The following is an 11,675-nucleotide window of genomic DNA, read 5'->3' as shown; positions in this document are numbered from 1 at the left end:
ATCTCCAGTGCTTTCAGACTTGCCCTTTGGATACCGTGATATATTTATTTAGCAACTTAATTTAGTTTCTTTTTCTGTATAATCTGTATTTTTGCTAAAAATTGTTGTGTAATACGTTGCAAATGTAGGGTCCAGTTCTACCACCCATACTCACATTAAGTTGTATCTTATGCAAGAGTTCCATTGCTTTAAATGGGGACCATTTGGAGACTAAGGTGCTATTCAGTGGGAGTCAGGGTGACAGAGTCTTGCCCTGTGAAATAACTTATACTAGTGGACTATGATTTGATCCCTGAGTATAGTTAGCATTAATATCTATGCAGCCCATATATTAAATTTGTTAGTTGGAAAATGTGCCTCTGCTGAAGTGAGATACAGAATTTCATTGCCAAATGTAGTTATTGATGTCACCTGAACTAGTTTTTATTTTCTTTTTCATTTCTTCCCATTTCTTTTGCTGAGTATCTCATTGTTCTGCTTTTGTTCTGTTGAAATAAAGTCACATGAAATGTGTGGTATCAGTGCTGTGTGTTGTGATGACAAACTTTGTGTGTGTGTAGTCATCAGTCTTATGGAGAGGACCTGCTAAGGGCTGCACTCAGACCCCTGTGTGACCAGAGCTTGTAGTTGAGCTATGTTCCTTGTTTAGACCTGTTGCAAACAGAAGGCCTGATCCTGCTCCTTTTGAAATCAAGGGGAAAATTCCCATTGATCACAGTTGGATTTTGAAGAGTTCAAACGGGCATCTCCAGGGATAGGTCTGCTTGCTCCAGGATTCCTAAAGCAGATGCAGCAACTGCCAACATGGGCAGGTTTTCCCAACACTGCCAGATCCTACCCAGGTTGGCAGTTGCTGCATCTGCTTTAGGAATCCTGGAGCAAGCAGACCTAGAGGATGTGTGGCAAGGCCTGCTTCACCGTTATTCTGCAGCATGCCCTCTGAGGATTTGGCTACAATCCTAGCCAGCCCGTTATTCCTGCTTGGCCTGGCCTGGGCATTTCTGTTTCCCTTTGTGTTCTCAAACACAGCAAAAGGATCCCAACCTGCTGTTTGCCTGGGGAGACTAGGCATGCTGTGCTTTCTGCCCTGGCCGTCCCTCAGTACTAGCGGATCAGCTCTAGAATGTGGGTTGCCCTTGAATTAATCATTTCTTCTGCACCAAGTGCATATATTCAGTGAAAACTTTATCTCCATATCAGAGCAATATCATTTCACTAGGTGTCCAAGGAATCACTACTTACATAGCACTAGCACAGTTATCTGACGTTACTTGGGTCCTTCACTCATTTAAGGGTTTGGTTTTTCCTCTTTTTTTATGAATATAAGCAAAGTGTATTTTCTTTATTTAAAGTATTGTGTTTTTCAAAAACAAGGAGTGTGAGCAAAGTGACCTGCTCATCTGCCCTCTGTGCTCCCCATCCAGAGTGAAGAATGCAGCAAACTTTGCTCTTTCCCCAGGATCCCTGACAAAGGGGAACAACAGGAATGTCTCCTGAAGAATTACGCAGGGGGGCTGAATCTCCCTGCCCTCCCTAAAGGGTGCCTGAGGGTGGGATCCTCAAGGTTGGAGCAGCCCTGGGCCATGAGGGAGGGACATCCCCAGCCAGCCCCTTTCACCTGCCTAGTGATTTTGTTTCTCTTCTGTTTGGTTTTATGAGAAGTAATTCCATCCCAGGTACATCCCATTTTCCTGGCACAACCAAACCCTGACCTTGCTTTACGTTATGATGAGAGGAAGCTGTATGCCAAATTTGGTGGTCCTAGCTCTTACCATTTAAGAGGTGGCAAAGTTTGCAGATGACACCAAGTTGTTCAGGACAGTCAAAACCAAAACAGATTGTGAAGAACTACAAAAAGATCTCAGCAAACTGAGTGACTGGGCAGCAAAATGGCAAATCAAATTTAATGTGGGTAAGTGTAAGGTAGTGCATGTTGGAAAAAATAACCCAAATTACACGTACTACATGATGGGGTCAAATTTAGCTACGACAGATCAGGAAAGGGATCTTGGAGTTATAGTGGATAGTTCTCTGAAGACATCCACGCAGTGTGCAGCGGCAGTTAGTAAGGCAAATAGGATGTTAGGAATTATTAAAAAAGGGATTGATAATAAGACAAAAGATATCATACTTCCCCTATATAAAACTATGGTACGCCCACATCTTGAGTACTGCATGCAGATGTGGTCTCCTCACCTCAAAAGAGATATATTGGCATTAGAAAAGGTTCAGAAAAGGGCGACTAAGATGATTAGGGGCTTGGAACGGGTCCCATATGGGGAGAGGCTAGAGAGACTGGGACTTTTCAGTTTGGAAAAGAGGCGATTGAGGGGCGATATGATAGAGGTATATAAAATCATGAATGGTGTGGAGAAAGTGAATATAGAAAAATTATTTACCTTTTCCCATAATACAAGAACTAGGGGACACCAAATGAAATTGATGGGTAGTAGGTTCAAAACTAATAAAAGGAAATTTTTCTTCACACAGCGCACAGTCAACCTGTGGAACTCCTTGCCCGAGGAGGCTGTGAAGGCCAGGACTCTATTAGGGTTTAAAAAAGAGCTTGATAAATTTTTGCAGGTTAGGTCCATAAATGGCTATTAGCCAGGGATAAAGTATGGTGCCCTAGCCTTCAGAACAAGGGCAGGAGATGGATGGCAGGAGATAAATCACTTGATCATTGTCTTCTGTTCTCCTTCTCTGGGGCACCTGGCACTGGCCACCGTCGGCAGATGGGATGCTGGGCTGGATGGACCTTTGGTCTGACCCAGTATGGCCATTCTTATGTTCTTATGTTCTAGTTCTTGATATACAGGCAATAAAACTACTTTTTTGAGGGACACAATAGAAGAGAAGCCAGAAAGGGTTTGTGTGTATATATATACAGACACACACACAAACCCCTTCTGGCTTCTCTTCTATTGTGTCCCTCAAAAAAGTAGTTTTGTTGCCTTTATATCAAGAACTCTTAAATGGTAAGAGCTAGGACCACCACATTTGTATATACAGACACATACACACACACAAAATTGGTATTTTCCAGATACCTAGAAGGTTGATTGCATGTCTATATAAGTGCCATAGATACTCTTTCTCATCAATAATCCCAGGTTTTAAGATGCCTTAAGGCTTTTTGCAGTTAAAGAACATGCTGGAGTTTATGTACACAATACTTTGTAACTATGCTGTAACCAGGTCCTCCCGATTCCATTATATCTGCAGTATGGCTGGGGCCTGCAGAGAAAAGTCTTATAAATAACCAAAAATGCCTGTTAGCTCTTAAGTTGGCTTCTGACTGAAAGCTGATATGGCCCTAGAGAATGCACGCGGGCAAATGTGCTAATTCCCACACTAGTATGTTTCCAAAGTGTAAAGCAGCTGTTAGCGTCATTACTCCCTGAGTCTGACCTCCCTCTTCCCCACTTTCCCTTTTATAGCCCCCTGGGGTGGACAAAGGAGACATCTGACTGATCCATGCAACGTGCAGGAAGCCAGAGTGTCTGCTTTCCATAAATAGTCTGAATTTTGTGTGTCTCGTTGGGAGGTTGGGGTAACTCACAAAGATTTCCTTTGCCTTACTTTGGGGGGACTGCCCCATGGGCTCTCCTTTGGCCAGCTTTCTGCCTGGGACCCTGCTCCAGCATGCTGCTGAGTTGCCCGGACTCCCAGGAACCTCATTGGAAATCTAATGCTCTCAGGGTCTGTGTCCATATAATTGCTGTCAATGGGCATGTCATGGGGTGACTGCCCTCTTTGAGAGGGAGCAGATGGAGGAGAGGCTCCACTATACCTGTGACAGATTACCTGCTGCTAAATTGTCCTTAAGAGAGGACAGAGAGCGAGCGTGTGGAGCAAGGCTGATTTCTGCCTGGGGGGTAGCTGTGTTGTGGAGAGTAGACTGCGACAGAGAAGAGCTCTAGGACTGGCAGAAGATGCTGAAGCTGATTGCATTGTGGTGGCGGACTTTCAAAAGAGATTTTCTCTTCTCTGTGTGCGTTGGTCATTGGGGTTCCTTGCATGTTTGGTTTTTTGTCCCTTAAGCCGTGTCTACACGTGCACGCTACTTCGAAGTAGCGGCACTAACTTTGAAATAGCGCCCGTCACGGCTACACATGTTGGGTGCTATTTCGATGTTAACATTGACGTTAGGCGGCGAGACGTCGAAGCCGCTAACCCCATGAGGGGATGGGAATAGCGCCCTACTTCGATGTTCAACATCAAAGTAGGGACCGTGTAGTCGTTGCGTGTCCCGCAACATCGAAATTGCGGGGTCCTCCATGGAGGCCATCAGCTGAGGGGTTGAGAGATGCTCTCTCCAGCCCCTGAGCTCAATGGTGGCCGCGTGGAGTGGCCCCTTAAAGGTCCCCTACCCCTCCCTTTCCTGTGCAGGAAGCTGAGAGAACGTGCAGGCAGCCGCCCAGACATGCGGCCAGCCTGCATGTCTCTGAGCCACCACTGTCTGCCACCCCAGCTGCGATGGCCGCCCGGCAGCCTCCCCAGCGCCCCCAGGGGACCCCCCCCAAGGGGAGCCAGGGCAGCCAGGGCTCGCGGGCTGGCAGCCAGGGCGGCAAGCGGCAGCGGGGCCCCTCCTGGACGGAGGCTGAGCTTCGGGACCTCCTGGGGCTCTGGAGCGAGGAGGAGGTGCTCCAGGTAATGGGGAGCAAGAGGCGGAACGCGGATGCGTTCGCTCGGCTGGCCGAGGGCCTGGCTGCCCGGGGTCACCCTGCCTGCACTCCGGACCATGTCCAGAGTAAAGTCAAAGAGCTGCGGCAGGGTTACGCCCGGGCCCGGGATGCGGCTGGCCGATCTGGGGCCGCCCCCGTCACTTGCCCCTTTTACAGGGAGCTCAGGGACATCCTGGGCCCCCGGCACACCTCCTCCCCTCCGGCCGCTCTTGATACCTCGGCTGAGGAGCCCCAGCAGGCCCTGGAGCCAGAGGCCGCCCCGGAGGTAAGCCCCGCACCCTGGGGGCCCCCCCGGAGCCCACCCCCGGGGCACAGGAGCAGGAGGAGGAGGAGGAGGAGGAGGAGGGCGACTCCTCCTCCACCGACACCGGGCTCCAGATCCTCTTGCCATCCCCGAGCAGCAGCCGGGTGTCCGTCCCCCGGGTGTCCCCCGACCGTGGGAGTGGACCTACAGGTGTGTACACCCCCAGGGTTGAGGGGCGGGGGTAATAGATATGTGGCCAGGGCCCTCCACATGCCCAGATGGCCATGGCCCCAAGGACAGCAGTGCCATGTCCCTCACAGGAGTGCATCAGCCCCTGCCCCCCCGCCCCCAGCACGACAGTGCCATGCCCCATCCCCGGGGCTGGGGGGAGCGGAACCTCTAGGGTCCCCCGGGAGGAGGGGGTGGGACACCCCGCAGCAGCAGCAGCATGTGATGGAGTGGGGGGAGTGCAAATGTGAGTCTCAGGCTAGATATGGGCAACAAGCTGAATAGCTCCCAGTGGCTAAGGATGATCCTGGGGCTACAACTGGCAGGTTACACCTCTGTCCTGAACAAAGAGGAGGGAGGAGCCGAGCTGGCTTTGAATCGGGGCGGGGGGCGGCCCGCAGGTAGAGGCTAGGGGAAGGGAGAGCTGGAAGGCAGCCAGCCTGAGGAGGGGGAAAGCTACACCCCAGAGGGGCACCCCTTGGGGTCTTCTCCCCAGGACGGGTTGGAAGGACTCTCTCTGACTGCTGTACTGTCACTTCTGGGAGAAACTGGGCATCTGTTGCCTAAGAAACCTCTCCTGTCAGACCCTGCTGAGTGAAGTGAGAGTCACTCCCGCCGGGGGACAGGGTGCAGTGCAGGGGGACCCTTGAACCCCATCACAGCAGCATCTCCCAGGGATGGGGATGGGGAACCTGCAGCACAGGGGTGAGGGGACAAGGGCCACGGCTCGGGGCCCACACTAACGCCTGTCTCCACTCTTCTTCCCCACCTCCTGTGTTCCGCAGCTGCACCATCGGAAGGACCGGAGAGCGCTGGCAAGGCTTCAATGGTCCCGGAATCCCCTCCGGGGCCATCGCTCCAGGCCAGCCCCTCGGCGGAGGACTGACCGGCCCCACGGCGGGCAAGACGGCGGACCCAGCACCACCACCCGACGGTGACAGACCCCCAGCTGCTGGCCCTCCACCGCCGGCAGCTGGAGGTCGTGGAGCAGAGCCTGCGGGTGGAGCAACGCCGCCTCCATCTCCAGGAGCGGGCGCTGGCCTGGCGCCAAGAGGCATGGGGGGCCTACATGGACACATTCAACCGGCTAGTGGACTACCTGGCCCCACATGCCGCGCCGGCCGCCGCTGTGCCCGCCCTGAGTGCTCTACCCGCCGCGCCACCCGCTGCTCCGCTCGTCGCCGCGCCGGCTGCCGTCACCCCGCCACCCGCCACCGAGGGCCGGACCGCCGAGGGAGACCTGGGGCCAGCTGAGACAGGGCTGCGGCCGAGGCGGGGCTCCCGCCGCCCACCCCCAGTGCCAGACTATAGGGGCGTGGGGCCCAGGACGTGTCCCCCTCCCTTGTATATAGTTTGGACTTATTCATTTGTGCCCCCCGTTTGCCCCGTCCCTGCCCCATGTAAATAGTTCTCCCCTTCCTTGCAATCCCTGGGTTTTTTTGTAAATATATGCATACTTTTTTATTTTTCACTTATAATAGTAAGAAGTTCTTGTATATAGTTTGGTATTAGTTAAAAGAACAGTTCAAAGAAAACCAGTTTGATTTTACAAACAAGTGTGTGCTTTTATTTGTCCAGGAAAAGTGTGGGGGGGGTGCTGTTGGGTGCTCCGTGGTGTGGGCGTAGGGGCAGGGAGTGTTGTGGAGGAAGGCGGGGGGGCGCAGTGGGGGGCCTGGCAGAGTTCACCCTGCGGCCTCATCGAAGTGGGCCCGCAGGGCCTCCCAGACCCGGGTCCCTTCGGGGTCCACCTGGCGACTGGGGGCAGCGGGTGGCTGCACGTCGGCCCTGCCGGCCTCCACAGCCCAGCCCTGAAAAAAGGCCTCCCCCTTGCTCTCCACCAGATTGTGTAGGGCGCTGCAGGCACCCACAGTCTGGGGGATGTTGGTGGGGCCCACATCCAGGCGGGTCAGGAGACATCTCCAGCGCCCTTTGAGGCAGCCAAATGAGCGCTCCACCACCTGGCGCGCGTGGTTCAGGCGCTGGTTGAAGCGCTCCTGGCTGGCAGAGAGATGGCCCGTGTACGGGTGCATGAGCCAGGGCCGGAGGGGGTATGCCGCATCTGCGATGACGCAGAGGGGCATGGTGGTGTCCCCCACAGGGATCTCCCACTAGGGGACGTAGGTCCCCGCCTCCAGCCGGCGGCACAGGCCCGAGTTCCGGAAAACCCGGGCACCGTGCGTGCTGCCAGGCCAGCCCACATAAACGTCCTGGAAACGGCCCCGGCTGTCCACCAAGGCCTGGAGGACCACTGAGTGGTAGCCCTTGCGGTTTATGTAGCGTCCTCGACTGTGTTGCAGGGCTTGGATGGGGATGTGAGTCCCATCCAGAGCCCCGAAGCAATTGGGGAAGCCCAGCGTGGCAAAGCCTGCGATGGTGGCATCTGGGTCCCCCAGCCTCACGAGCCTGTGCAGGAGCATGGCGTTGATGGCACGCACGACCTGCAGGGGAAGCACATGGGAGAGCACCAATGAGGGGTGAGCAGGGTGTGCATGGCCCTGCCCTGCCCAGGCCCCCCTGCCCTCCCCTCCCCTGCCCTGCCCAGGCCCCCCTGCCCTGCCAGGACTGCCTCCCCCCCCCTCCCCCCGTGGGTCCTCTTACCTCCATGAGGACAGCCCCGACGGTGGCCTTGCCGACGCCAAACTGCTGTCCCACGGATCGGTAGCTGTCTGGAGTGGCCAGCTTCCAGACAGTGATGCCGACCCGTTTCTCCACAGGGAGGGCACGCCGCATGGCAGTGTCCTGGTGCCTGAGTGCGGGGGTGAGCCACTGGCACAGCTCCATAAATGTCTGCCGGCTCATCCTAAAGTTCCTGAGCCAGTGGTCGTCGTACCACTCCCCAAGCACCAGCCGCTCCCACCAGTCGGTGCTGGTCAGGTAGCTACACAGGCGGCGGCGTGTGAGGCAGGGGTGGGGTCGGGGTGCTGCAGTGTTGGGGGGTGAGTCCTGCTCCCCTGCGGGCCGCTCCTCCTCTGGTGTGGCAAGGAGGTGCCCAGCTGCCTCCCGCACGGCATGGAGCAGGGTGAGCCCTGCTCCTGCAGGGGCGGCTGGGTTGACCTCTGGCGGCTGCTGCTGCTGCTGCTGCTGCTGCTGCTGCTGCTGCTGCTGGGGGTCCATGACTGCGTCGCCCGAGGTCTGCATGCCTATGGCTCTTCAGACCGCGTGCTGTGCAGGCTGAGTGTGTCTGGGAGGGGCCCTTTAAGGGAGCGGCTAGCTGTTTCCCCGGAAGCACTAGTCCGCCCTGTGACCCTGTCTGCAGCTGTGCCTGGCACCCTTATTTTGATGTGTGCTACTTTGGCGTGTAGACGTTCCCTCGCAGCGCCTATTTCGATGTGGTGCTGCGCAACGTTGATGTTGAACATCGACGTTGCCAGCCCTGGAGGACGTGTAGACGTTATTCATCGAAATAGCCTATTTCGATGTCGCCACATCGAAATAGGCTACTTCGATGTAGGGTTCACGTGTAGACGTAGCCTTACTGTGTTGTGCGGCCAAGAATTCTCTGCTTCTTTGGAAGATTTTCTAGCTAAAACTGAGAGTTACTCAAGTTACCTTGGCATTTTGATCACCCAGTTCCCTTGTTTTTAATTTTTTAGAAGAACTGGGCCTCCAAAGCCTTCAGGCAGCTTTAATTGTCTCTGGCTGTAAGGCGCTTGCCAATGGCCACATACCTCATCACTGGCAGCAGGTGCATAAGGAGAGAGAGTTTGAAGGGAAAAGCTCACTCAGTTCTATAATCATTATGCTTTTTGTAGGCCAGGGTCCCACTGCCATATTAAAAGACATTTTGTTAGTTTGCATTATACATATTGGGCATTTCCCTGAAATTTCCTCTATGCATACAACAGCTCAATAAGTCAAGACCTAGTCTATTTACAGCTGTGGTAAGATGTATTTTTGGTCACAGGTGATTCTACCTCCACATATATTAAAACAGTATAACTCCTGTGGAAACAATCATAACAATACAAAGGAATCTTCTGTCAATGTAGTTAGCCCCCTCGTGGAAATAAGTTATATTCATGTAAAGAATTCTTGTACGAGAATAACTTTCTGCACTGGGGAAACTGCACCATTTTTGACTAGACTAGTGTAGTTAGATCAGTCCAGTTTCTGAGCCCTGACTTTCACCTTAGTCAAAGTCATTCAGTTGTAAATGGAGAAGGCTAGAGTGTAATTTAATCATCCTTTATGTTTTAAAGGAAGGATCTGTTACCTTAAAGCATCCAGTGGTTTGATTTTTTTTTAAGTCCTACTAAAAACAGACTAGGGCCGAGCCCACATATAGTTTCCTATCAATCTGTGATATGCAGCCCTGCTTTGGCAAAGAGAGCTGTGCTGGGCTTTGCAAACATTTCCTGCCCTTCTGAATGGAAGGGGGCAAAACTGAGGCTAAAACAGATGATTTGGGACTAACTGAGGCCCTTCTGAGCTGTCACCACCTGAAATAGCAAAGTCAGCTGTTAAATTACCAGTTGCTTGTGTTGAATCCCAACCTCTTCCCTTTGATGTCAAAAATTTTAATCAATAAAAGGCCTTACCATGGAAGGGTTTAATGATCTGTTCAAGTCTGTCAAGAATGTGGATGCTCTTCTGGACAAGGGAGGTGTTCTCAAATGCTGAGCTTCGACAGTGGGAAAATGATGCTCCCTTCTCTGTCTGGAACTTGTCACTTTTGATAGGACTTCTCCCAGAGGCAGAACTATCTTCTAACAGTGATTCCTTAGGCAGCCTTTCCTCTTCCCCCAAAAAGTTGCCTCTAAAACATCACTGAGGTTCCCTTAATGTGATGAAAGTCCAAACTATTAGATCATAAGAATGGTCCGTCCAGCATGGCCAATGGTCTGTCTGGTCCAGCGTCCTGTCTTCCAGTGGAGGCTCGTGTTAGATGCTTCTGAGAGATTGAACTGAACAGGGCAATTACAGAGTGATCCATCCCTTGTCCCACTCATCCCAGCCTCTGGCAGTCAGAGGTTTAGGAACACCCAGAGGAGGGAGTTCATGTCTCTGAACAGGTTTATTCCTTTAGAGGCATTGTATTTCCTTGTTTCATTCATGGTGAATAAGTCTTTGTCCTGAGGTAGTGTCTTCAATCCAAGGACTTTAAAGCGCTTTGCAAACCCTAATAAATATTAGCTTCACACAACCCTGTCGTGTTGGCAGGTCTCATTGACCCCACTTTACAGCTGGGGAGATGGAAGGCTGGTGCCCAGACCTAACTCACCGTTTGCATGCACCTGTCCTCGATTTGTATGTTCACTTCCAGTCACTCTGTAGGAATGCTTTTAAATTTGCCTGAATCCCATGTGAAGTCCAGCCTCGAACTGGGAACAGAATTCAGATTTCTTGAGTCCCAATCCAGTGCTTTAATCAGAAGACCAGCATGAGACAGCAGAACTGAGAAGAAGGCATAGGACTTCCATCTCCTTACCATGACTATCAGTGAAGATACTAAAAAGTCCGTAACTAACCACGCAGATGGAATCAAGCAAATCTCTCCACTTTAGGAAGACTTTACTGAAGTGTTAGACGGGATGTCTAAGTGTTAGACCGCAGCGTCTCAGGGACTCCCGTCGCGGGTGTCACACGCTTTCAATAAACCAAATACAGCACTCGCCTTCTGGGTGCAGCCTCGTCTCTGGGGAACCCGAGCCTGGTTGGCTACAATTGGCGCAGCGAGCAGGGTTCTCCAGGTACGATGCCCTTTTAGTCGAAAGCGGGGGAGGCAGGGAAGCCAGCGCTGTCCCTGCAGCGCATACCAGGATGGCCCTTGACGGAGCGATGGGGGCCGGTAGCGCAGATGGTGGCCTGTTGGGCAGCCCCAGCAGACTGGCCGGAGTTGCGGGAGGCGGCAGGCGTGACACCGGTACAGGTAGAAGGGGCGTTGCATTGGCTGTGGCTGAGCCGCTGGCCAGGGACGGAGAAAAGGGCGGTGGGAGAGGTAGCATGGCTTTTCCTAACTGCCCGCCAGGCCCTGGATGAGGAGCTTCTCCGCTTGCAGAAGGCGCTGGCGGGGAAGGAGCAGGAATGTCGCGATTTGGTGGATGCGCGGGCAATAGCGCAGGAGGTGGTTACCTCGCAGTCCAAAAGGACGCAAGAGTTAACCCATCATTGTGAGGTGTTGGCAGCGAGAGTGGCGAATCAGCGGCACGTGAAACTAGGGAAAGAACCGGTGTCGATGGCCCAAGTGCGTGCGGTTCTTGCACTAGCCACGTGGGACCCTGAGACCTGGGATGGTAACATTTGGAGCTCTTTCTCGTCTGAGGAGGAGGAGGAGGTGAACGGGGAGGCTGTGCAAACCGACCCGAGACAGGCGCGCCCCATTTGGGAGCTGAGGGCAGAAGGAGGTCGCTGCAATGAGGTCTGGCGGACGTTTAAGACAAGTGAGTTGCAGGAGATGGTGAAGAGTTTTAAGCAGGAGCCAGGGGAGGGCCTGTTGGCCTGGCTGGTGTGTGTGTGGGACAACGCGGGCAACACTGTGTTGCTACTGCTTGCGGAACTCCACCAGATGGGCGTGT

Source organism: Carettochelys insculpta, chromosome 15 (genome assembly GCF_033958435.1).
Source record: "Carettochelys insculpta isolate YL-2023 chromosome 15, ASM3395843v1, whole genome shotgun sequence".
NCBI lineage: Eukaryota > Metazoa > Chordata > Testudines > Carettochelyidae > Carettochelys > Carettochelys insculpta.
The sequence above is the reverse complement of the archived record's forward strand: the minus strand, read 5'-3'. Positions refer to the sequence as shown.